This window comes from Symphalangus syndactylus, chromosome 3 (assembly GCF_028878055.3).
Source record: "Symphalangus syndactylus isolate Jambi chromosome 3, NHGRI_mSymSyn1-v2.1_pri, whole genome shotgun sequence".
NCBI classification, from domain to species: domain Eukaryota; kingdom Metazoa; phylum Chordata; class Mammalia; order Primates; family Hylobatidae; genus Symphalangus; species Symphalangus syndactylus.
Window position 1 is genome coordinate 68,949,240 of NC_072425.2, and position 26,695 is coordinate 68,975,934.

Consider the following 26,695-nt stretch of genomic DNA (forward strand, 5'->3'; position numbering starts at 1 on the left):
TGAAAGCTTCGTCTTCCGGGTTCACGCCATTCTCCTGCCTCAGTCTCCCAAGTAGCTGGGACTACAGGTGCCCACCACCATGCCCGGCTAATTTTTGTATTTTTAGTAGAGACTGGGTTTCACCGTGTTAGCCAGAATGGTCTCGATCTCCTGATCTCGTGAGTGGTCACCTGCCTCAGCCTCCCAACAAAATGTTTCTTATAGCGCTTCTGATCTTCCCTTCATAATTATGATGCAGAGGAAATGAAGAATCATCTTTAGAACAATTTCAAATATGACTTCTATGACCTTCAGTCATTCTTACACAGGCTGCAACAGTTTTGCCATATCTAGACCCCATTCCCAGATACAGGTTTAATTGGCAAAGGCTGTAAGCAAAACAATGGACTAATGTGCTACCATTTGAGGTTCATTTTTTTAAATAAATAAAACCTACACTATGATTGGCATATAATTGCATCCCACCTAAATTTTTTCCTATGGGATTATAATATTAAATTATAACAGATGATAGAGAGGGTTAGTTTGGGCTAGCCGGCAGGTGATTTAAGAAGCACTGATTGCCCATCTGCATGAGGGTGGGGCTACTGACCCATGATGGGATTTGGAGTCAAAGGACCCTGGTTTGAATTAGGATTTGCCCTTTAGCCTTAGGAAGTTGTCAAACTTCTCAACCTCCCTGAGCCCTAGCTTCCTGACCTATATAAAATGGAGGTGCTAATAATAACAGCCAGCATTATTATTTCATGTTCTCAAGAAGGCTGTTGAAATTAGCAGAGCATTTTGTAACTTTTATGGAGATGCATAATGAATTACTTAATCATATGTACTTTCAGTTGGTTGGAGTCTTCCTCCCAGGTGTGGGAAGGAGTCTGTACTAGACCACCTGTCACTGGTCTGGAGCAAACCTCCTGCGCTCTACAGGGGATTCACTGAGATCTATAGCATCATCTGGGGCAAGCAAGCAGCTTTTCCTCTTTCCCACATAAAGATTTAACTCCTATCCTTGGCCACATCCACTAAAGAACTGAGCCAACCAGCCTGGACCACAGTTAAGCAGATATTTTTGACCCTCTGAAAACATATCTATTTGAGGTTGAATGTGCTCAAGTTCATAGAACTTGGCATCAGGTTGGTTTTTAAACAGATTATATCTGCCAAAATATATTTTTGGTGAAAACCTACCAAAGGAAGAAAAGCCTGCCTACCTATTAGGGTGGGACAAAAGCTGGTGAGTCCAAACGTTGTGTCAGGTTGACTGCTTATGGCTTAGACAGAACAGTTTTCATGAATGGCTGAAATTTGTGGACTGGTTTTCACAGACCTCAGCAAATCAGACTATCAGCGTCTTCTTGTTAAATCTACCTTAGCTTTTCAGAAAGACAGCCATTAGAAAAAACTATTTTTCCCCTTTTGTTAGTTTGATTCATGCTCCAGGCTCCTCTTAACCATTAGGGGATGAAAATGTTCACTAGCACTATTCTTTCCTTGCAGACCTCCTCTCTGCTGGGTAAGTAAGATTCTGGTCCTTCCCCTCATTCAAGGAGAGCATAGGGAGCAAGACAACACAAAGGGCAAAAGAAAAAAATGTGGAGGCAAAAAGCATATGATTAGACCTCATTTAATCATTCAAGTTTTATTTTTGGAAAAAAACTTTCAGTGACATTTTTTTGTGTCCATTTACAGGCAAGAGGAGAGAGACAGCATGTTATAAGCAGGTGACCAGTCTTCTATGAACCTGCTTAAAAATTCTTGCCGTATCTGGGACCACCAGATAAATATTTAATAGAAAAAAAGTCAAAGTACAGAACAGCATGACTAATTTACTTCCACTGAGGTTTTAAAAACCCATATAAAAATACACACATATATGTACATATTACTATGAATATATCTCTGGAAATACCAATAAGAAAGTATAGACCACAATTACCTTTGTAGAAAATTTGGGTGGCTAGCAGGTAAAGGTATATTACCTTTGTGTACTTTTTGAATGTTGTACCATTTGTATATATTATCTGGTCAACAAAATAAATACAATGTATTCAATTAAAAGAAAACTTCATGTCACCACAAATAGAAGGTCACTGTGAAATGAAACTAATGCACTGTTATCTGTGCCCTGCTCTGTATTTATTGAAAGAGAAGATGTGCCAATATTAAAGAGAGGTTAAAGACTAGAATTAGAGGCTTTCTCCTTTATGTATATGAAAGTGTTTAAAAAGGAAACTGCCCAGCCACCCAGGAGGCTGAGACAGGAAGATTGCTTGAGTCCTGGAGGTCAAGACTACAGCTCACCGTGCCACTGCATTACAGCCTGAGTGACAGACTCTGTATCAAATAGAAAAACAAAAAGAGAAAGAAACCAAAACATCCCTAATATTCTTACCTTATGACTCAATGACATTTACTGCCATGTCTTTGCCCTCCCTAAAATCTACATCCTTTGGGAAACTCTAGCATCACAGAAAAAGCATTTAACTGGGGAGTTGTTGCTTCTAGTCTTGGGTGCTCATTATTTTCCAAATCTGCCTAACCCATCTAGTGTTAATTCTTCTCATCAGGATATCTCTCAAAAAATGAGTTGGGATCAAATAAGATAATGTATATGAAAATACCAAGAAAAGAATACAGGCATATCTCAGAATTTGCAGGTTTGGTTTCAGACTACCACAATAAAATGAGTCACACAATTTGTTGGCTTCCTAGTGCCTATAAAACATAATATAAAAATTATGTTTACACTATGCTATAGTCTATTAAGTGTGTACTAGCATTATGTGTAAAAAAATATACATAACAATTTAAAATATGTTTTTGCTAAAAAATGCTGACACAGACACGAAGTGAGCACATGCTGTCAGAAAAATGGTGCCCATAGACTTACACAGTGCAGGGTTGCCACAAACCTACAATTGGTAAAAGATGAAATATCTGCAAAACACATAAAGCAAAGCACAATAAAATGGGATTTGCCTGGATACGATCAAAGGAATTATTATCTATAGAATGCCTTATATTAAGTAGTTCAAACAGTTCATACGAAAAATTCATATATTTGTCTCTACCAGGTTTTGGCTTCCTATCTCATATCTTGTGATCCTTATTCTAAGAGTAGGCTGAGAATGGAGAGAAGTCAGAGATTAGGAAGGTTTGTCCAAATCCCACAGTGAACGCTCTTAGAGAAAAATGAGCGGACACATTACATATCCTGATTATGGCCTTTGCAGAGGTGGAACAAATAAGCAAGAAAGGAAGCTGCTTCTGTAGTTTGTGTGACACAGGAGCATCCTTAAACCTGAAAGGGAAGGAACAGAGGTAGGAGGTGCTTTAGCCAAGCAGACATGGGGCCAGGCTGCCATTCCACCCTGAGGCAGGACGCTTGGGCTCCTTTTGGTCAAGCCATTAGCATAGCAGTAAAGAAACCCTGTCTTGAAAGGCATTGTTTTATTACAAATATATCACCCTTTGAGAATCACTGCCCTGTGTGAGGTTGTATCTATACAACATCACAACGTATCAGCCAACCATCTTAGACAATGAGAACAACCCATATGACTATTTTGTTCTTGTACTGTGTTCCATGAGATGTATAGATATTCACTGGAAAGAAAGAGGATATGCATGATCCTGTAAGAACTAAAACGTCTACACTGAATAAAGGTAAACACTTATTTTATAGAAAGACATCTTAGAGCCTTTAATTACTATATGCTTCCTAGAGGAGTGTAAGTTAGCAGTGTTTTCCTAACACCTAACCACAGGTCCTCTCTACGCCACCCTCTCTCTCCCTTGTTTTCTATGTAACATCTATTAACAACTATATTTTTGAAACTCTAAGCTAAGAACGTTAAACAAAGCAGGCAGACACTGCCTTAGGCTTCACTGCTCCAAATTCCCCATGATGTATTCAATAAATGGTGGAGGAGTAGATGAATAATTTAGCCAAGCCAGAATTAGCTGCTCGGTTATGACTGTTCTCTTAAAGAGTGTAATCTTTGAGGCCCCTTTCAAAAGACTATGCAAACATAGATCTATTTTTCATAAATACCTTTAAGCAATACTTATGCAAACACATTCCCCCCTTCAGGTAGTCTCATTTTCTTCCAAAGACGAATGCACACACAGAGAGTGTCCCCCATGATTTTTTATGCCAATGCTAAGAAATCTATCACAGGAGCAAGTTAACCCAGTGAGCACTCCGCTGGAATCTTTAGACCTCATTATTTCCCAGCATAATTAAATCTTTATTAGATTAAATTGCACTTTTTCTGGACCTCTCAATAAATTTAGTACCCAGCCGACTTTTAATGTGCCGTTAGATAAGACCCAAAAAGAAATTTAAAGAAAAATATCCTTGAGCAATGCATTCGAAATTCTTAATTTTACAGAAAAGTCTCCTCAGACACAGGCTATCTGCATTATATGGAGTGACATTCAAGGTGGTTTATTTTCCAAATAATAAAAAGAAGGAATCAATAGAATTAGCACAAGAAGAGCTTTGGCCGGTGAGGCAATGAAAGGTAAAAATGGAAAGACTTAAAATAAAGAGGATGTGGTTTTTGACAGCCCGGACATATTGGCCCAAATTACAAAGCCAAGCAAACAGAGAGAAATTCAGCTCTGAAACTACAACACTCTCTTTATGATGCTTGGAGGCTGGGGGGAATTACAATGGCCACAGGCTGCAGTCTCCTAGTTCATTCATCAACAACCGCAAATTCACACTTCCACACCAGCCCTTCTCTCTTCCAAATGGTTTCAACAAAGACAACCACCTCCTCCCCTGTGTTATTTCTGTTATACTTCGGTCTGAGAGTTTCAGCACTTGAAGAAACAACTTAAAATTTACCCAGAATTAATGAGCAAGGAAAGCGGGACTCTGATGAATACTGAAAGCAAACTCTGGCTTCATCCTGCCAGGGTATCATTGGGAAAATGGCCCTACAGCTTTGCTGGCAAGAAAGTAGTTTTCATTGCACATAGGTGAGAAAACAAAAGTTGTAATTGTCTCACCACATACGTTTTCTCCAACAGCAGAGATAAACTGGCCAAAGGCATTGCTGACAGCTTTAAAATATGATAACCAAAAAATCAGCAACAATCTCCATCTATTGGTTATCATAGTTGAATCTCCATCTTTCACTTATCAATATCTAAGTCTACCTGAATCTACCTGAGGTAATGTCCATGCAACCATTCTAAAACCAAAATAATTAGTCAAACAACTGTGTGTGTGTGTGTGTGTGTGTGTGTGTAAGACAGTGAAAATAACTAGTTTTGTCTTCCTTTTTCCTATGTATTCACAGATGATGAGGGTAAATGGGTTTCTGTAGTATTCTCTGATTATCCCTGTCATTGGATTACCACATTGCATTGAAATCTGCATTCTCACTATACTACAAAATTTTCAGGGAAACGATCATATTTTAGTATTTCTTTGTGTCCCCAAGTATACAGCACAATGCTGGGCACATAGTAGGAACTTGGAAAGTATTTGTTGAGCTGACCGAAATGGACCTGAATTTGTTCTTGCAATAGGTAAACCCAAAGGCTCCTTCTAGAAAAAGGTTGCTCCTTGTATAACACAGTACAAGTCATACAAAATCCCGGCTTTCTCATGGAACAACTTGTGATTTCCAAATTGTAGTGCAAATTGACATCTTGGGATGCATCCATCTGGGGTTTGTTGGTGAGAGCAGTCTTACAGAAAAAGTCACCCCATATTCCACCACCCTTCACAAACTCACCTCACCTTCCCTGACCCCTGGCAGTGCTTGGCTTTTCTCCAGAAGCAAATTTTACAGAAGAAGTTGGGGCAACATGAGCTGCACTTGCAACCAAAGGAACTGAACTTGCTGAGCTCAGGCTCATATTCACATCTGCTGAATAAACTCACACACTGGTGAGTTGAAAATGAGAGCAGTTATGCTTGCAAAATATTTTGTCCTCCTTAGAAGAGAGAAGCTCCTTTTTAAGGGTTGAAAGTTTAGGGGTAGATTTTTATATAGCTTGGTACAATTCAGTAATATTCCAGACAGGAGGATGTTTATCCAGTTCCATAGTCTGTCTTTTTTAACATAAATGTACCTTTTACCATTGATAGCACCACTTCTAAAACTTAAGAAATGAACAGATTCCCTGTAACGAAAAAAACACATTTCTCCTTGATCCCCTGGTGTTAATTTTATTTTGTCATTCAAATCTATATAGCCTTAAACCTATAGCTGTAAAAGTCCTTATGCTTATAGTTCTTAAGCAACTAAAAAAGTTTTAAATTAAATACAAACAACACTTCAAGCCAATAAGTTTTTAATTAGCAAACTTAATTTAATATGATGGATGGTAGTATGTTGCTAAGAATTAATCATTGTTTGCAGTCTGAACTTGGCACCCATAACTGTGCTATGGGTCCTTTCAGGTTCCGCAGGCTTCAAAGAGTAGAATATCTGATGACTCACTTCTCTCTATTTGATTACTACAAAACCTTCATTTACAAAATGTGCATCATTTACATATTAAATTGACCTCTATTATTTTCTTATTAGCTCAAGATAATTAAGTAGTATTACTTGGCACAAAAGATACTGGAAACAAACACAAACATGGGCACTAAATTCATCCAAATGATCTATGTACCTGTCAGGATTTCTTTTGGTTACAAATAAAAGAAAATCTAACTTAAACTAGGTCATAAGTGAAAGAATCCTGAGCAAACCTTCCCCATCGGCTCTGACCAGATTACATGCTCATCCCTGAGGCCAACAAGGGGGGATACACTAATCACAATCAGAGCTAAGGCCAGGAACAATGGATAAGATTAACCTCACTCAAGTTATGTACCTGAAAAAAGAGAGAAGTGGTTTCCAAAGGAAATTGGTGGTACTGTGATCAAGGAAGAATGAAAAAGATGTGCCAAACCACCACCAATAAATGTCCACTACACCCATTAATTTTTCTATTTATTAAAACATAAATCCAAATTTTAAAAATTATTGTAAGGAATTCTCAAATCCTGCAAAAAATGTTCCTTAGACACTCCAGCATTTCTGAAACTCGAATTTGAGAAACATTGATCTAGGGGGCTGTAGGCTAAGCAAGGGGTAAAAAGCAAGCTCAAAAGTTAACCTTAAAAGTTAAGAAAAGAGGTTCCAGATAAGTAGATGGACTCTAACCAACAAAATACCTAAGCTCATCCAGGAACTTGCAGGAGGAAGACATTATTGTCTTTTAGATATGTTGATCTTGAAATGTATAAAATTTTTTAAAAAAAGACTTTCATCTCTTTTACCACCTCACATGAAATGGATTTTTACCAAATTTAGAGTTCATATTGGAATGGTCTGTCTAGAACTATAGGCTACATGTTATTGATGAAATCCACTTCAGGAAGCTCTGAGAGGCACATTAAAGAGACAGGAGTCTATCCAGAGAAATAGGGCAATGGAGGTCACATGATTGCCATTCAGAAGAGAGATATCATGGATCAAGAAAACAAAGAGCAGTTTCAAATATGAACCATAAATCAAAAATTAAAACAGCATATACTCTGTACAGCAGGTGGCAATTTGCCCCAAGCTGCTTCTCTCACAGATAATAGCACAAAGCCACAGGGACAACAGCGATTTATTATTCAACAGTGATCAATGATTCTCTTGAAAAATGCATCATCAAGTTAGAGCCAGCTGGACTGTAACATACAATAACGTGGCCTCAATGAGAGCACTCAGCTCTCAGTAGGTGAGCTGACCTGGGCGGGTGTTCACACCACGACAGACCTAGGGTAAAAGTACCTCCATCTTTGTCCCTTTGTACTGACACTAATTCTTCGTCTCCTGGAAAATGGTCTCATGGAAAAACTAAGGTTACTCAGCAGCTTTTAATTGCTAATATGCTTGCACAATCATCACCACATGGAATAACATAGAACTTTGATTTTTATCAGGGGGCCATCTAGGTCATGTTTCCATCCGTTGGCGTCCAGGCAGCAATGTCCCTGCACAACTCCAGATGCAAATGTGCTATTTAAAAGGTTCTATTCCTTCTGTGCTTGCAACTTTCAACAACATCCATTGCCAGCCAGGAGTCTGGATGCCAGCCAGGGCTCTCCTCCTGATGATGTCAGTAACTACCTGAGTTACCTGGGAGAAGTTGCTTAATGTATGTGTGGATGAACTCCTCTGTGTATAAAAGAAGACACTGACCCTTTCTCTACCACACACACAAGGCTGCTGGGATTAAAAATAAAGGAGATCACGGATAAGAAAATAATGTAAAAAATTGAAAGCAATGAACAAACATGGAGCTCTATTCAATTATAGGAGTATTCCTTGACTACTCACTCTCTTCATAGGACTATTATTGATTCCCCAATTTTGTCCTATGGGAAAGAGCATGTCAACTCAAGTTCACAAGATTGTGTTTGACAAAGTTGGACAAAACTAGAGCTTTGTGGTGATCTATAGATGTTGACACACATTTCCCACAAGTATGGAAACGCGTTTGTATGGACAGCAAACCAATGGAAAATTGAACTCAATCTCTAGTGTTACAATTACTGCTGCCATATTATTATTTTATTACTATACCTTAATTAAATTTATCTTGCCAGTAGTTAAAAACTATGAAAACCCACACATATTGAAAATATCAGATCATTAAGTCATCTTTCTGTTACACATAGGATTCAGTTTTAGGGCACAAAAACCACAATATTATAATGCAATTATTGCTCTTAGGAGCAGTGAGTAATACCAACCCATCACTCGAGCACCAGAAATGGACAAAAACATTTTGTTATGCCATGTAGCTGCAGGCTACTTTTTCTTTCCCCACCCAAGACTAAAAATCCAATAATTTTTCTCATAATGGGAGTGATGTGGCTTGAGAACTATCTGTTTATGATTCATGCTAAGGACTGAGCACAGTCTGCTACACACAAGCAAGCTGCTTTGCCTCAGGGGAAAACATGTTCTGTGTTGCATTAACTTAGTTCTGAGGCAAAATATCACAGCCGCATCATCAAGTTAGAGCCTGAATAGGCTGCAGAATCATCAACTGGTGCTGAGATTCCCTTTCACATTAGAGACCTCAAAATGAATTTCCAAGTGGCTGAGTGAAAGGTATCTTTGATCCCATCTCACAGGTGAGGAAGCTGAAGTAGAGCAATACAAGGTGAATAATATGTTGGTGAGAGACTTGCAGCTTATATGATAAAGAATGAGATTCTAGAAAACTAAAGTCTAATTATAAAATTAAATAGCCAGCAAAAATATTAGCAACGGTAGCAATGGTCCTGGTTCTGCGGTCTGGTTCTCCTCCCAGTTAAGCCCAGCCTCCAAGGAAATGATGAGGTGAACAATTTTTATATAGAGGGATTTTGCACACCCCCAACTATTCTGTGGTCTGTTTTTCTAATTGCCTACCCAGAATCACATCCCCTTACAGGCTTGCTTTCAGCTAGCTGCCCCAGACAGAAAGCAAGCTGATGAATGTAGTAACCATTCATTGATCTGTTCACCTTTAAGAGCATTTATTGAGTTGTGTCTAATCACTGTACTAGACTCTCAAGGTTCAAAGGCTAATACAGCAATAGCTTGCCCTTAAAAACTCAGTCTAGGCTGGGCGTGGTGGCTCATGCCTGCAATCCCAGCACTTTGGGAGGCCAAGGCAGGTGGATCACAAGATCAGGAAATCAAGACCATCCTGGCCAACATGGTGAAACCCCATCTCTACTAAAAGTACAAAACTTAGCTGGGTGTGGTGGCATGCACCTGTAGTCCCAGCTACTCAGAGCTCAACTTCAATGTTCATCAGCACAGTCTTGTGCTTAACATTTTGCCCTGGCTTACTGTGTTTATTTTTAATGTTACTTCTCATCTCCATAGTTGTTTGCACTGAGCAACATTAGAAAGAACTGTGTTCACCCACAGAGTAGGACACACCAACCAACAATTCAAATTATTCGTTCAGCTTTACTTGAACTTGAGAATCATGCCATCCATACTTGAAGAAGTTTGCTTGATAATATAGTTGCTTATCAAGAGACATGACAAATTAAGAGAAACAAAAGACAGAGATCCAAGCTTGAAACTTTATGAATTCAAATAGTGATCTCCACCTCTGACTCACAAAGTATAAGGATAAAGAAAACTGTATATGCTTAGAACTTTAAAAAAAGGCTCTCATGCTCTTTTTTCTTTTTCCTTTTATTAATATAATGTGCATTGTACACGTAAGACCTTAGATTTATTTATAAAGGCACTATGTGTAATAAACTCCCATCTACTACGAATCTGAGAAGACCATCTGGAAGAAAGAGTATGCATGAATCAGTAGGTCCCAACAGCTGGCATCGATGGGCAAACCTTCTGCCACTCTTCTTTGGAGCTTCACTGCTAAATTATTGTATTTCTGAATACATTATTGCTTTCTTAAATAAGCTTCCAGCTTCTGGCTTTCCAAAACATCTTTGGACTTGTCATATGGCACCCCAAACAAAAAAAATCCAAACCCAAAAAAGAGTGCTAATTAAGTGTGGGAGTTGCAATGTTAAATGATTTTTTAATAAACACCAAGTTTTTATACTCTAGAAAGAAGGCATCCCAGCCCACTGGAAAAAGCAAGGGCTCTGAAGTGAGAAAGATGATGTGTTGAAACTGGTATTTGCTAGCCTCTGTTTTCTTTTCTGTAAAATTGGGGTGATCATGTCTGCCTGGAGAGTCATTATGAGGATTAAATGATACAGATGTCAACTGTTAAGGCATCTCTGAAGGCCTGAGTTAGCGTACCACGGAAAACTGAGTGGATTAAGCCTTCCTTGAAAGCACAGTTTAGGACAATTCAGGAGGGTCTCTATTTTCCTCCAGTTGGCTGGCAGCTCCTGTGGCAGCTCTTCTGGGTTCTGTGTGTAGGAATTGGGGGAGGCTATGATACCATGTTTTCAAAGGGGAATTGAACGTCAGAGCCTAGGAGTTCTCATTAAGGCTTTGTTGGTTCTGTGGGAAGATATGAATACCAACACATTTGGACTGACATAATATTCATAGTTCCCTGTGCCTTCTCTGAATTCAGAGCTTCTCCAGGGAGCAGGGGCAGGGGCTCTCATTTTTTTACCTGATGAAAGAGGGCCACCCTTATGCACAATTAACAGTGCAGGATGCCTGTGGATTCAAAAGATTTTCAAGTTTCTTTCAGGGGGTGTATGCCCATACACCTGTTGAGGTCACTCTCAGGCAGCAGATCTGATTGACCAGAATTTGGGTTAGACAAACCCACTTGCCATTTTTCCTTCTTCTGTTGGTCTGGGCATCAATGGAACCCAATGAGGTACACAGCAGAGTGGTAGCCAATACTCACCACTCTCTGGAAAGAACACAGAAAACCATGGAGGAGTTAGCCCAGGGACGCAGTCTAGGAAAAGAGAACATTTCCTTCATCACTTAAGTCAAGAGGAAAGAGAAGCCTAACAGAGAAGAGAAGTAAACGAGAACCCAAGACACACTCATGGGAAAAACCAAACTAATAAAGGCTATGGAATAACAGCTTTATGACCAGTGCTTTGCCAGAGTGAATGAGAATAAGCAATATAAGATTCAGTCCCTGCCTTTAAAAAGTTTAGTCTCATGGACAAAAGTACCAAAACCATGGAAAATAAAACAACAATAAATGATTTATGAAACAGGAGAAATGATACCAGATATATGGGTAGATAAGTGGGTGGATAGATAATTAGCTATTATGTGCCATGTACTTTAATGTATACACAAATTTCATTTTAATCTTTACAATCACCCAGTTATGTATTTATACCCACTTTAAAGATTCACAAAAACCCAACCTTGGAGCCATTTAAAAAACTAATTAGGGATTCAAGGCTAGTTAAGTGGTAGAATGGGATTTGAATTTACATATAACTCTATAAATGTTTTTTCAGAGCTTAATGGTGGGGGTGGGACTTACCTCCTCTTCAGAGCCAGTATTTCCCCTTCTTAGGTAATGAGCTCTTTCTAGTTTGTCATGTTTCTCTTTTCACAATGCTGACAGGTGGCTCGGTGCCAGGTTTTCAGCTCTATTTATCCTTATGATTGGCATATTTCTGCTATGTGGTTAATTTTATGGCAACTTTTTTTTTAAATGTTTTTGTAATTCCTTTCTGGAGGAAAGCTGAGTCTACACAAATAAATTGAATTAGATTGACTTAAAAGCTCATGTTTTGCCTATTGTATCATGCCCTGCATTAAAGTAACGGGTCTCAGCAACAATCAAAATCCAAAGGCTGAACAAGAATTGTTGCCAAGGGGGGTGGAGCCAAGATGGCCGAATAGGAACAGCTCCGGTCTCCAGCTCCCAGCCCCAGCGACACAGAAGACGGGTGATTTCTGCATTTCTGCTTGAGGTACCGGTTTCATCTCACTAGGGAGTGCCAAACAGTGGGTGCAGGACAGTCGGTGAAGCGCACTGTGCGCGAGCCGAAGCAGGGCGAGGCATTGCCTCACTCCGGAAGCCCAAGGGGTCAGGGAGTTCCCTTTCCTAGTCAAAGAAAGGGGAAACAGACGGCACCTGGAATATCGGGTCAGTCCCATCCTAATACTGCGCTTTTCCAATGGGCCTGGAAAACGGCACACTAGGAGATTGTGTCCCGCACCTGGCTCGGAGGGTCCTATGCCCACGGAGTCTCGCTGATTGCTAGCACAGCAGTCTGAGATCAAGCTGCAAGGTGGCAGCGAGGCTGGGGGAGGGGCGCCCGCCATTGCCCAGGCTTGCTTAGGTAAACAAAGCAGCCAGGAAGCTCGAACTGGGTGGAGCCCACCACAGCTCAAGGAGGCCTGCCTGCCTCTGTAGGCTCCACCTCTGGGGGCAGGGCACAGACAAACAAAAACCCAGCAAGAACCTCCACAGCCTTAAATGTCCCTGTCTGACTGACAGCTTTGAAGAGAGTAGTGGTTCTCCCAGCACGCAGTTGGAGATCTGAGAACGGACAGACTGCCTCCTAAAGTGGGTCCCTCACCCCTGAGCAGCCTAACTGGGAGGCACCCCCCCAGTAGGGACAGACTGACACCTCATTCAGCCGGGTACTCCTCTGAGACAAAACTTTCAGAGGAACTATCAGACAGCTGAATTTGTGGTCTCACGAAAATCCACTGTTCTGCAGCCACCGCTGCTGACACCCAGCCAAACAGGGTCTGGAGTGGACCTCTAGTAAACTCCAACAGACCTGCAGCTGAGGGTCCTGTCTGGTAGAAGGAAAACTAACAAACAGAAAGGACATCCACACCAAAAACCCATCTGTACATCACCATCATCAAAGACAAAAAGTAGATAAAACCACAAAGATGGGGAAAAAACAGAGCAAAAAAACTGGAAACTCTAAAAAACAGAGCACCTCTCCTCCTCCAAAGGAACGCAGTTCCTCACCAGCAATGGAACAAAGCTGGGTGGAGGATGACTTTGACGAGTTGAGACAAGAAGGCTTCAGATGATCAAACTACTCTGAGCTACGAGAGGAAATTCAAAACAATAGCAAAGAAGTTAAAAACTTTGAAAAAAATTAGAAGAATGGATAACTAGAATAACCAATGGAGAGAAGGGCTTAAAGGAGCTCATGGAGCTGAAAGCCAAGTTTCGAGAACTACGCGAAGATTGCAGAAGCCTCAGTAGCAGATGCGATCAACTGGAAGAAAGGGTATCGCTGATGGAAGATGAAATGAATGAAATGAAGAGAGAAAGGAAGTTTAGAGAAAAAAGAATAAAAAGAAATGAACAAAGCCTCCAAGAAATTTGGGACTATGTGAAAAGACCAAACCTACGTCTGATTGGTGTACCTGAAAACGATGGGGAGAATGGAACCAAGCTGGAAAACACTCTGCAAGATATTATCCAGGAGAACTTCCCCAATCTAGCAAAGCAGGCCAGCATTCAGATTCAGGAAATACAGAGAACGCCACAAAGATACTCCTCGAGAAGAGCAACTCCAAGACACATAACTGTCAGATTCACCAAAGTTGAAATGAAGGAAAAAATGTTAAGGGCAGCCAGAGAGAAAGGTCGGGTTACCCACAAAGGGAAGCCCATCAGACTAACAGCTGATCTCTCAGCAGAAACTCTACAAGCCAGAAGAGAGTGGGGGCCGATATTCAACATTCTTAAAGAAAAGAATTTTCAACCCAGAATTTCCTATCCTGCCAAACTAAGCTTCATAAGTGAAGGAGAAATAAAATACTTTACAGACAAGCAAACGCTGAGTGATTTTTGTCACCACCAGGCCTGCCCTAAAAGAGCTCCTGAAGGAAGCACTAAACATGGAAAGGAACAACCGGTAACAGCCACTGCAAAAACACGCCAAATTGTAAAGACCATCGAGGCTAGGAAGAAACTATAGCAACTAACGAGCAAAATAACCAACTAACATCATAATGACAGGATCAGATTCACACATAACAATATTAACGTTAAATGTAAATGGGCTAAATGCTCCAATCAAAAGACACAGACTGGCAAACTGGATAAGGAGTCAGGACCCATCAGTGTGCTGTATTCAGGAAACCCATCTCATGTGCAGAGACACACATGGACTCAAAATAAAGGGATGGAGGAAGATCTATCAAGCAACTGGAAAACAAAAAAAGGCAGGGGTTGCAATCCTAGTCTCTGATAAAATAGACTTTAAAACAACAAAGATCAAAAGAGACAAAGAAGGCCATTACATAATGGTAAAGGGATCAATTCAACAAGAAGAGCTAACTATCCTAAATATATATGCACCCAACACAGGAGCACCCAGATTCATAAAGCAAGTCCTGAGTGACCTACAAAGGGACTTAAACTCCCACACAATAATAATGGGAGATTTTAACACCCCACTGTCAACATTAGACAGATCAACGAGACAGAAAGTTAACAAGGATATCCAGGAATTGAACTCAGCTCTACATAAAGTGGACCTATTAGACATCTACAGAATTCTCCACCCCAAGTCAACAGAATATACATTTTTTTCAGCACCATACCACACCTATTCCAAAATTGACCACATAGTTGGAAGTAAAGCTCTCCTCAGCAAATGTAAAAGAACAGAAATTATAACAAACTGTTTCTCAGACCACAGTGCAATCAAACTAGAACTCAGGATTAAGAAACTCACTCAAAACCACTCAACTACATGGAAACTGAACAACCTGCTCCTGAATGACTATTGGGTACATAATGAAATGAAGGCAGAAATAAAGATGTTCTTTGAAACCAACGAGAACAAAGACACAATATACCAGAATCTCTGGGACACGTTCAAAGCAGTGTGTAGAGGGAAATTTATAGCACTAAATGCCCACAAGAGAAAGCAGGAAAGATCCAAAATTGACACCCTAACATCACAATTAAAAGAACTAGAAAAGCAAGAGCAAACACATTCAAAAGCTAGCAGAAGTCTAGAAATAACTAAAATCAGAGCAGAACTGAAGGAAATAGAGACACAAAAAACCCTTCAAAAAATTAATGAATCCAGGAGCTGGTTTTTTGAAAAGATCAACAAAATTGATAGACTGCTAGCAAGACTAATAAAGAAGAAAAGAGAGAAGAATCAAATAGATGCAATAAAGAACGAAAACGGGGATATCACCACTGATCCCACAGAAATACAATCTACCATCAGAGAATACTACAAACACCTCTATGCAAATAAACTAGAAAATCTGGAAGAAATGGATAAATTCCTCGACAAATACACCCTCCCAAGACTAAACCAGGAAGAAGTTGAATCTCTGAATAGACCAATAACAGGTTCTGAGATTGTGGCAGTAATCAATAGCTTACCAACCAAAAAGAGTCCAGGACCTGATGGATTCACAGCTGAATTCTACCAGAGGTACAAGGAGGAACTGGTACCATTCCTTCTGAAACTATTCCAATCGATAGAAAAAGAGGGAATCCTCCCTAACACATTTTACGAAGCCAGCATCGTCCTGATACCAAAGCCTGGCAGAGACATAACCAAAAAAGAGAATTTCAGACCAATATCCTTGATGAACATTGATGCAAAAATCCTCAATAAAATACTGGCAAACCGAATCCAGCAGCACATCAAAAAGCTTATCCACCATAATCAAGTGGGCTTCATCCCTGGGATGCAAGGCTGGTTCAACATACGAAAATCAATAAATGTAATCCAGCATATAAACAGAACCAAAGACAAAAACCACATGATTATTTCAATAGATGCAGAAAAGGCCTTTGACAAAATTCAACAACCCTTCATGCTAAAAACTCTCAATAAATTAGGTATTGATGGGACGTATCTCAAAATAATAAGAGCTATCTATGACGAACCCACAGCCAATATCATACTGAATGGGCAAAAACTGGAAGCATTCCCTCTGAAAACTGGCACAAGACAGGGATGCCCTTTCTCACCGCTCCTATTCAACATAGTGCTGGAAGTTCTGGCCAGAGCAATCAGGCAGGAGAAGGAAATAAAGGGTATTCAATTAGGAAAAGAGGAAGTCAAATTATCCCTGTTTGCAGATGACATGATTGTATATCTAGAAAACCCCATTGTCTCAGCCCAAAATCCCCTTAAGCTGATTAGCAACTTCAGCAAAGTCTCAGGATACAAAAATCAATGTACAAAAATCACAAGCATTCTTGTACACCAATAACAGACAAACAGAGAGCCAAATCATGAGTGAACTCCCATTCACAATTGCTTCAAAGGGAATAAAATACCTTGGAATCCAACTTACAAGGGATGTGAAGGACCTCTTCAAGGAGAACTACAAACCACTGCTCAATGAAATAAAAGAGGATACAAACAAATGGAAGAACATTCCATGCTCATGGGTTGGAAGAATCAATATCGTGAAAATGGCCATACTGCCCAAGGTAATTTATAGATTCAATGCCATCCCCATCAAGCTACCAATGACTTTCTTCACAGAATTGGAAAAAACTACTTTAAAGTTCATATGGAACCAAAAAAGAGCCCGCACCGCCAAGTCAATCCTAAGCCAAAAGAACAAAGCTGGAGGCATCACGCTACCTGACTTTAAACTATACTACAAGGCTACAGTAACCAAAACAGCATGGTACTGGTACCGCAACAGAGACATAGATCAATGGAACAGAACAGAGCCCTCAGAAATGATGCCGCATATCTACAACTATCTGATCTTTGACAAACCTGACAAAAACAAGAAATGGGGAAAGGATTCCCTATTTAATAAATGGTGCTGGGAAAACTGGCTAGCCATATGTAGAAACCTGAAACTGGATCCCTTCCTTACACCTTATACAAAAATTAATTCAAGATGGATTAAAGACTTATATGTTAGACCTAAAACCATTAAAATCCTACAAGAAAACCTAGGCAATACCATTCAGGACATAGGCGTGGGCAAGGACTTCATGTCTAAAACATCAAAAGCAATGGCAACAAAAGCCAAAATTGACAAATGGGATCTCATTAAACTAAAGAGCTTCTGCACAGCAAAAGAAACTACCATCAGAGTGAACAGGCAACCTACAGAATGGGAGAAAATTTTTGCAACCTACTCATCTGTCAAAGGGCTAATATCCAGAATCTACAATGAACTCAAACAAATTTACAAGAAAAAAACAAACAACCCCATCAAAAAGTGGGCAGAGGACATGAACAGACACTTCTCAAAAGAAGACATTTATGCAGCCAAAAAACACATGAAGAAATGCTCATCATCACTGGCCATCAGAGAAATGCAAATCAAAACCACAGTGAGATACCATCTCACACCAGTTAGAATGGCCATCATTAAAAAATCAGGAAACAACAGGTGCTGGAGAGGATGTGGAGAAATAGGAACACTTTTACACTGTTGGTGGGACTGTAAACTAGTTCAACCATTGTGGAAGTCAGTGTGGCGATTCCTCAGGGATCTCGAACTAGAAATACCATTTGACCCAGCCATCCCATTACTGGGTATATACCCAAAGGACTATAAATCATGCTGCTATAAAGACACATGCACACGTATGTTTATTGCAGTACTATTCACAATAGCAAAGAGTTGGAACCAACCCAAATGTCCAACAACGATAGACTGGATTAAGAAAACGTGGCACATATACACCATGGAATACTATGCAGCCATAAAAAATGATGAGTTTGTGTCCTTTGTAGGGACATGGATGAAACTGGAAAACATCATTCTCAGTAAACTATCGCAAGGACAAAAAACCAAACACCGCATATTCTCACTCATAGGTGGGAATTCAACAATGAGAACTCATGGACACAGGAAGGGGAACGTCACACTCCGGGGACTGTTGTGGGGTGGGGGGAGGGGGGAGGGATAGCATTAGGAGATACACCTAATGCTAAATGACGAGTTATTGGGTGCAGGAAATCAACATGGCACATGGATACATATGTAACAAACCTGCACATTGTGCACATGTACCCTAAAACCCTAAAGTATAATAATAAAAAAAAAAAAAAGACTCAGAAGAATCAGACACCAAGAATATACAGTAAGTAGAAAAACCTTAAAAAACAAAAAGGAAGCTATAAATTAGTAATCTTGGAAAAATACGACATAAAAGGAACAGTCAGAGAAGAAAGCTCTTTGAAGCTTAAAATATAACTAAAGCAAAAAAAATTGAATAGAAGCTGCCCAGTACAGGGAGTTTAAAAAAAAAAAAAAGGTTCACACCAGAGCACATCAGTATCAAATTTTAGAACCAAATGATCAAGAGAACATCCAGAAAGTCCTAGAAGGAGAAACACACCTAATAGACAAAGGAATGAAAGCAGGAAGGGATCAAACTTCTCATCAGAAGCACTAAACACAGTGGAGAAATGTCTTCAAAATTCTGAAGGAAAACGATTTTCAACTCAGATTCAACCCAGATATAAAATTCAACCCAGAATTTTATATCCAGCCAAATGATCAATCAAATATGAAGGGAAAATAAAACCATTTCTGGAATACAGGACTCAAAAACTCAAAATCATGAAAGAGGAAGCCAAGGCATCCAGGAACATGGGTGGCAAAAGATAAGTAAAATCTCAGGGCAGGGAGATAGTAGCCAGCTCAGCCTGAAACAGTAGGACAGAGAACTGGGGAGGGAAGTCTTGCCGAGTGACGATGGGAAGCACTGGTAAATTATACGGCATGTATAAGTAGTGGGACATTTTATTGCTATACCTTTGATAGACCCAATAAAGGAATTGGGGGAAATTGCAATCAGTAAGAAATGGGAAAAAAAAAAAAAAAAAAAAAAAAGAATTGTTGCCTAATACAGTGTTCAGACCAAAAAAAAAAAAAAAAAAAAATGCCATAAACAGTCACAAAAGGAAAGATCCGTCCACTGTCACTCAGATGGATTGACTTAGAGAGGTGAGATTCCAGTCAGGCCACGAAATGCTGAGAGAAGCAAGATGGACATAGGGGCAGACTTAAGGCAACGGAAGAGAGAGAAAAATTACAGAAAACAATTCAGGTTTGCTTCATGGTCTTCAAAGTCATTATTTAAGTTTCATTTTGTTTTTGCTTTAAAACGGTTTGGGGGGTCCCTATTTTATATTTGTCGAATTCAAATCAAAACCTACTTTCTTTTTTAGAGAGTTTTTCTTTCCATTCTCTGACACCCCGTCCTCTAGGCAGAAACTGTGATCCTAAAGGTGAAGTGGCAGGTGGTCTTGCCATTCCTAAGCAAAGGAATCACAGCACCATTCAGACACATCACCCTGATGGTTTTGGCCATAGAGATACATTTCAAGAGAGTCCTTTCCCTTCCACAAGATATTCTGAGAAGTCTCAAGTTTCTTTTGGAATGTAGGATAAAACTCTCCTTCCTTCACCTTGCTGCTCTGCTAAGAATTCTTTAAAGCCAGGGAAAGGCAAAACGACGCTGACTGCCCCACCTCCTCACCCCATCCTATTTCCCGGCTAGACTCTGGGACCTGCAGGTAAAAGAATGAGGCAGTTGGCACTACAGAGATATCACTTGGATTCCCATTATCCCCAGAACAGAACAGCCACGGGAGGCAAAGTCTTTAGGACAAAACTCCTTGCTTAGCCTCCAGGAGCAATTTCAACTGTAAAAATTCAACGAAGCTCATAGCCTATGCTTTGTAAATATGTGTTTATTTGGTATTTATCCAAGTGCCCAAAAGGTTAACAGTTATAAGTTTCATGACTGCCAGCATAAACCAACACCTTCTCTCAAAGGAATATTTTTTCTCATCAATGCTATCATCAAAAAGCATTTATTAAACACCCATCTGCATGTGGCATTGGGTACGATACAGCAAAACAGCAATTTTTTTTAAATTATACTCTAAGTTCTAGGGTACATGTGCACAATGTGCAGTTTTGTTACATATGTATACATGTGCCATGTTGGTGTGCTGCACCCATTAACTCATCATTTACATTAGGTATATCTCCTAATGCTATCTCTCCCCCATTCCCCCACCCCCTGACAGGCCCCAGTGTGTGATGTTCCCCACCCTGTGTCCAAGTGTTCTCATTGTTCAGTTCCCACCTATGAGTGAGAACATGCAGTGTTTGGTTTTCTGTCCTTGCGATAGTTTGCTCAGAATAATGGTTTCCAGCTTCATCCATGTCCCTACAAAGGTCATGAGCACATCCTTTTTTATGGCTGCATAGTATTCCATGGGGTATATGTGTCACATTTTCTTAATCCAGTCTATCACTGATGGACGTTTGGGTTGGTTCCAAGTCTTTGCTATTGTGAATAGTGCCCCAATAAACATACGTGTTCATGTGTCTTTATAGCAGCATGATTTATAATCCTTTGGGTATATACCCAGTAATGGGATGGCTGAGTCAATGCTTGAATTATAACTCTGCTGCAACAACTCATTTACCTTTCTTTACTTTATTCAAGAAACAGTGAGTCGACTTCTACCACCTACAGAGCAGAAGCCAGAGAATCAGGAGGCTACACAAAGAGATTTTACCAGGGTCCAGGAGAAGGGGCTCTTTTCTATCTGGCACCCTGAAAGAAATATGGCACAGAAAAATGTTTCTTGTGACTTCAAAGGTCTCACTCTCCAAGATAGAATTGGAGATGCAAGGAAATAGTGCAAAGGCTGTATCCAGTCTCTTTCTTCTCTTCCTTGCCTTTTTTCACTGACATAAAAGATATGATACCTACTAAAGAATTTATGTAGCAAATATATGAATTATAAAATAACACAATGAACATTATGAACCCATCAAGAAACTTAAAACTAGAGCTTTACTCTTAGCATTTAATCCATCTGTGGGCTTCCTCTTCCCCTACCCTAAAGCTTTCCTTCCAGAGGTGAACACTGCACTGAATGTAGTAGTCACCGTTGATTTGCTTTCTAATTTTAGCACATGTATTTATAAATAAGCAATATATTATGTACTCTTGCTTGGTTTTGAGCTTTATTAAAGGAGTTTTAATTTGCATTTCTCTGCTTACAAATGAAGTTAAACATCTTTTCTTACATACATTTGCCATTCATGATGCCTCCTCAGTAAAATGTCTTTCCCCCATTCTTCTCTTGGGTTATCTCCATTTTAATTGATTTGTAGAATTTTTTTTTGTATATTTCAGAAATAAATTCTATTTGTTATATGTCAGGCAAATGCCATCTCCTTGTGTTTTCATTTACCTTATTTGTCTTTGAACATAAGTTCCTAACTTAATGTAGTTAATTTTTAAAAATTAGGTTAGTAGTTGCTACATTTTATTCAAATGTATATTTCTTTACCCAAGAATGCAAATCATCCCACACTTTCTTGGAAAAGTTCTGCCTTTTATATGTATGCATTAATTCAACTAGAATTGATTTTTCTTTACAGTGTGAAAATAGAACTAGTTTCATTTTTTTCCATATGGATAATTAACTTTCTCAGCACTATCTATTAAATACTACCTCTTCTCCTAGTCATTTACAATGCCACCTCTGCTACGTAAAGTTCCATATGTAGATCTGTGTCTGGGCCATCTATTCTCCTTATTTAGTTTAATTTGTAACTCTCTGTGAAAATGCCACATTACATTGATTATAATAACTTTATGCCTGGTTATCTGGTAATTCTAGCCCTTCTGATGTTTTCTTCTTGAGAAGAATCCTGGTTCTCCTTGAGACTTTGCTCCATTTAAATGTTATAATTGGTTCATTAAATTCTCCAAAAACCAGTCGAGATTTTAAAGAAAGTTACCAGAAATCTATAATTCAACTTAGGGAGAAGTTACAAATGTATAATATTGAGGCATTCTATACATTAAATAGCATATTTCTGTATTTATTGAGGTCTTCTTAGTGAATTTCAATAAACTTTTACTGATATACAAACAACACTATTCTTCATACAGATCTTGTGCATCATTTACTAAATATATTCTTGAACCGTTTTGCCATTAGTATCTCTTTTTGTATGCTACTCTCTGTTTGCTTCCGGTTTTAGAAATCAAATCCATATCCTTTATTTTCATACCTTTACACAGGTAAGGACCTCCCGTGGTGAATGGAAGTGGTGGGAGCTGACAGGCTTATCTTATTCTGATTTTTAAATGCATTCCACTAACATCTCACTGTTAGGAATTGTGTCTGATGTTTTATTTTTGGTAGACACCTATTATTAAGCTAAAATATTTAGATGTAGTCCTAATTTGCTGAGTTTTTTGTTGTTGTTGTCACTTACAGGCATCCTAAGGGGTAGCTTCACTCCAAGAGCTACAACCGAGCAGTAGCACAAATGAGACCACAGGTAACAACAGTTTGACTAAAATGAGGAATCTACTTCTGTGTTTGTTGATTACATTTTACATTTTATGAATAATTTCTCATCCAATTTGGCAAAGTCTTTCCAAAGCCTCTCAGGAATAACATTAATAAGATTATAGCTAATGGGAGGCTGCTTGGTGGATACAACATGTGCTACTCTAGTGATGGCCCCAGTGAAACCCTGACTTCACCACAGTGCAATATATCAATATAGCAAAATTGCACTGTACCCCAGCAATTTATACACATTTTAAAAATTAGCAATAAATAAATAAATACAGATTATAGTTGACCATTGGTCTTTGGAGACTTTCTGAAAACTGAATGTGGAACTGGCTGTCTGCTCCGATGTAGCAGTGTAAAAACTCATCTATCCTGGGCTGGTGCCCAAATGGTTTGGTACCAAGTGACTCAGACAAAGTGAGCTGGTCCCTTCCCACTATCTCAGTTTTATTCTCTCTTTGAATCAAAGTATAATGAACCATTTTCCAAGTCAAAGGATAGATCAGGCTTTATTTTTTTTAAAAAAGGAACCATACTGCAATTTTATAGTTACAGTAACTTTCTCAATATTTTCATTACTTGGACATAACAGAGAAAACGAAAAGGGCAAGTGGATTTTCAGGTCATTAAAGTCAGTCCTAGAGTCTATTGAATACCCATGAGATGCACATAATTGCCTCTGGTAATACGCACCTTGTCATGTTTTGTTGCCAAAACAATTAGTGACTCTTCACATTTTGTAGCAGTCTCCTACTTGCTACAACACAACGGAGCTTGTTGCAGTCCTGACATTTGCAACATTATTAGGTGCTGAATACAAGACAAGGAGCAGGGCCTCAAAAGTGTCAGAAAAACTACATTTATAGGCCAAGTAGAAGAAAGGGGGAAATTCTTTTCCATGAGGCCTGATCTTTAGCTTCTCATCCTTATTACTGCAAAGCCCGTGTTTGGTGAGTTGGCTTTACGTTATAGCAGCCCCTTTTCACATATACTTACAGACTTACCCCCCTCCCATCACAAAGGGCTTACAAATGTCCAAAAAGGCTCTTCTTTCCAACAGATGTACTATGAAAAGCCAACACAGGCATAAAGAACTTCAGGATCACACAGCACATGCATTCATCTCAGACAAGCTGTGCATCAGTGTATTTCGTGTTGTCAGTGAATCCCACAGGCATTGAACTGAGCAAGGTGCATACCCAGCACAGGGAGGGAAATCCGCCCCAGAAGGCTCTCAGAAGACATATCTTCTGGTCTCACTGGCCATGATTAAGTCACACATGCATGCCTTTCTACAGGGGAGCCTAGAAAAGCAGTGTTGGCCATTTCCAGCCCTTCTGTTGGGAATAAGTACTGGTGCCAAGGGAGGAATGTTGGGGTAGACAACAAATTACTCCTTCTGCATGTTTCTCATTCTCTTTCTTTCTCTAAAAAGCAAAAAAAAAAAAGTTACCTGCCAAAATAAAGCTAATACATTCCTCCCTGCACTGGCTCTGGTTTGCATATTCTCAGATAGCTTCACTTATTGTACTCTTCTCCCTTCTTTTATGTATTTATTTCACTTCCTGGACACTCTTATCCTTTTCATTTGGGTGGGTGGATGTTATCTAAGATGCTTTGAGGATAACACAAATACCTCTAGACTTGGCAAATGAAGTTCTGGATTCAAGAATCTCTCCCGCACCTGCCCATTGTTAGCCGTGTGGTCACAGCCAAGGCTCTTCTCTGAGCCCCATCTGTAAAAAGGAAGTAAAATTACTCTTCTACTGATTTCTGGAAACAATTGTGGAGGTCAAATGAAGAAAGATGTGTAAAACTGTTTTGTAAATTGTCAAGTGCTATGCATATTAAATGAGCTGCTGACATCCAAGGATCCTTGTTGCACCCAGAAACACCTACACTTCAATTGCCTTTTCTCATTCACTATACTGAGGTCATTTTGCAAAGTTCTTACTGTGAGTCAGAGATTTCTACACATTGGCTGGAAAGAAGCCAATGCATTCACAGGTAAACAGCATTTGAGCAGCTGCACTTCAGAATCAGGAATGAGGGACATAATGGCCTGTCTCTCCCCTTGACTACATTGCCCTGGCCAGGTCACTAGAGTTAAACAGTTGGATAGGACTGTCTACAGTGGAGTGTGCTACAGATTTGGAGAAGAGGCTACAGATGGTCAACTATTTGGACCTGGGCATCTTTTTTCCAGAGGGTTTCTCCTTCACCCAACCCTTATCCATGGTTGAAGTAGTTCACTCAGGAAACTTAGTGCCCCTCCTAAGGTCCAGGTGCTGTCTATGGCCTCATAACTGGGCCTCCCATGAAGCAGAGCTGATCCTAAGCAGAATCATAAAGTATATTCAAAAACTTAGATGGTCCCTGTTCTTTGATCATGTACCTACTGTATTCTTGGTGTAAGTACATATCTATATCGGTATCTCTATATATCTACTATCTACTAAGATGACTAAGACATAAGTCTTGCCCTCTGCACTCAGTGGGAGGAATTAGCCAAGAACACAACTCAACTCTAGCTCAAGGTACAATACAGCAAGTGCCAAGAAACCTCAAAAGTGCTCAGACCTTTTGTATTAAACAAGAGAATGAATCCAGGTAGCAGCATCAAAAAAAAAAAAACTTGAAATGACCATGGGAAAATGGTGTCATGTTTACAAGCAAAAATGCTGAATGAAACAGCATGAGCCAAGCTTCAAAGTGGAGAAGCAGTGTCATGTCTGAGGAAAAGGGGCTGATGTAGAACATATGTGCACAGAACAGGGGGATTATGGGGAAGTTGGGGTCACAGGTGAGGGTGTTCGGTATTCGGTTCTTGTTTTCACACACCCACTTTGGCAGAAGAGGGCATTTTCCTCTCTCTCTCTCCTTCCATCCCTGAAGAATATTAATATCTCAGTATTCCCTCCTACAGCCCTTCCCACTCATCAGAAATTTCTATCAGGGATAGACCTAATATAGATGACTTATGATTTGACAAGAATTGAGGGCAGACTAATACTTCATTTTAAACTATAGCTCAATTAGAGGGTAAAGGCATTGTTTCCTATCAAAAGAATTCTAGGAACCACAATGAAGAGACACCACATTCCTCAGCAGACCGAGAGCCAGTGGGACTAAAAGTATATCTGAATTTCAGCCCCAGTTTTATGATTTATTTGTCATGTAGGCAAGTCGTCTAACCTCTCTGCACTTCAGTATCCTTGTCTCCAATAAGAAAATCCTATCTGTCATACCACTATCACAGAGCTGTTGTAATAAGGCTCATAAAACAACACATACAGAGACAGACGCTCAGATGGGAAAGTACAGGGAGCTGGGTAACTGTCGGGACATCCCTCCTGCCTTAGCCCTTCTCCCCATCATGGGTTCCCAAATGCACAGGACTGTGGCCCGGGCTGGCCCAATCTAGGCAGCTGACAAAATGCTGCACTATAACCTGAAGCACTTCAGGAGGGGTTGCACAGCAATCAGAGCCGCTAATGCACGTGGACCTTGTCCTTTCACAGGTGCTGAGTGTGAAAGCACGCTGACCAAGAAGCCATTAAGGAAACCCGAATTTGGATCCTGATCTATTTCCTTGTCCCAGCTTTATCCTTGCTTACCAATGGGAACTTGGGTAAATGATTCTTGCTCTTCAGACATCGTTACTTCTGCTATACATTGGAGGAAATACCAACTGTCTTGTCTACTTCATAAACCTAAGATGCATTTTGCAAAAGTATGCTGTTACTACTGTTTGCGTTTCTATCTGACAGAAGAGCCTTTTGGTCATTTTTGGACACTCTTGGAGGCATGGCACATCCTTTGAGGCATATCCCAAACGCTGTGTCCTCAATTACAGCTTCCCCAGTTTTCCAGGCACATTTACTCTCCATCTGTGCATCTCAAGCTTTTCATTAGTTCCTCTGATATACCTCA

General features: G+C 39.7%; 1 long non-coding RNA gene across 1 annotated transcript in view; it reads left to right on the plus strand.

The window, feature by feature from the left end:
• LOC134736239 (uncharacterized) overlaps positions 1-26,345 on the plus strand; it is a 51,243-nt gene extending 24,898 nt beyond the window's left edge. Inside the window, exons 2-3 of the long non-coding RNA XR_010120136.1 lie at positions 22,679-22,742; positions 26,284-26,345. This is a non-coding gene — a long non-coding RNA (uncharacterized lncRNA). The remainder of the gene's footprint in view (positions 1-22,678; positions 22,743-26,283) is intronic.
• The last annotated feature ends 350 nt before the right edge of the window (positions 26,346-26,695 follow it).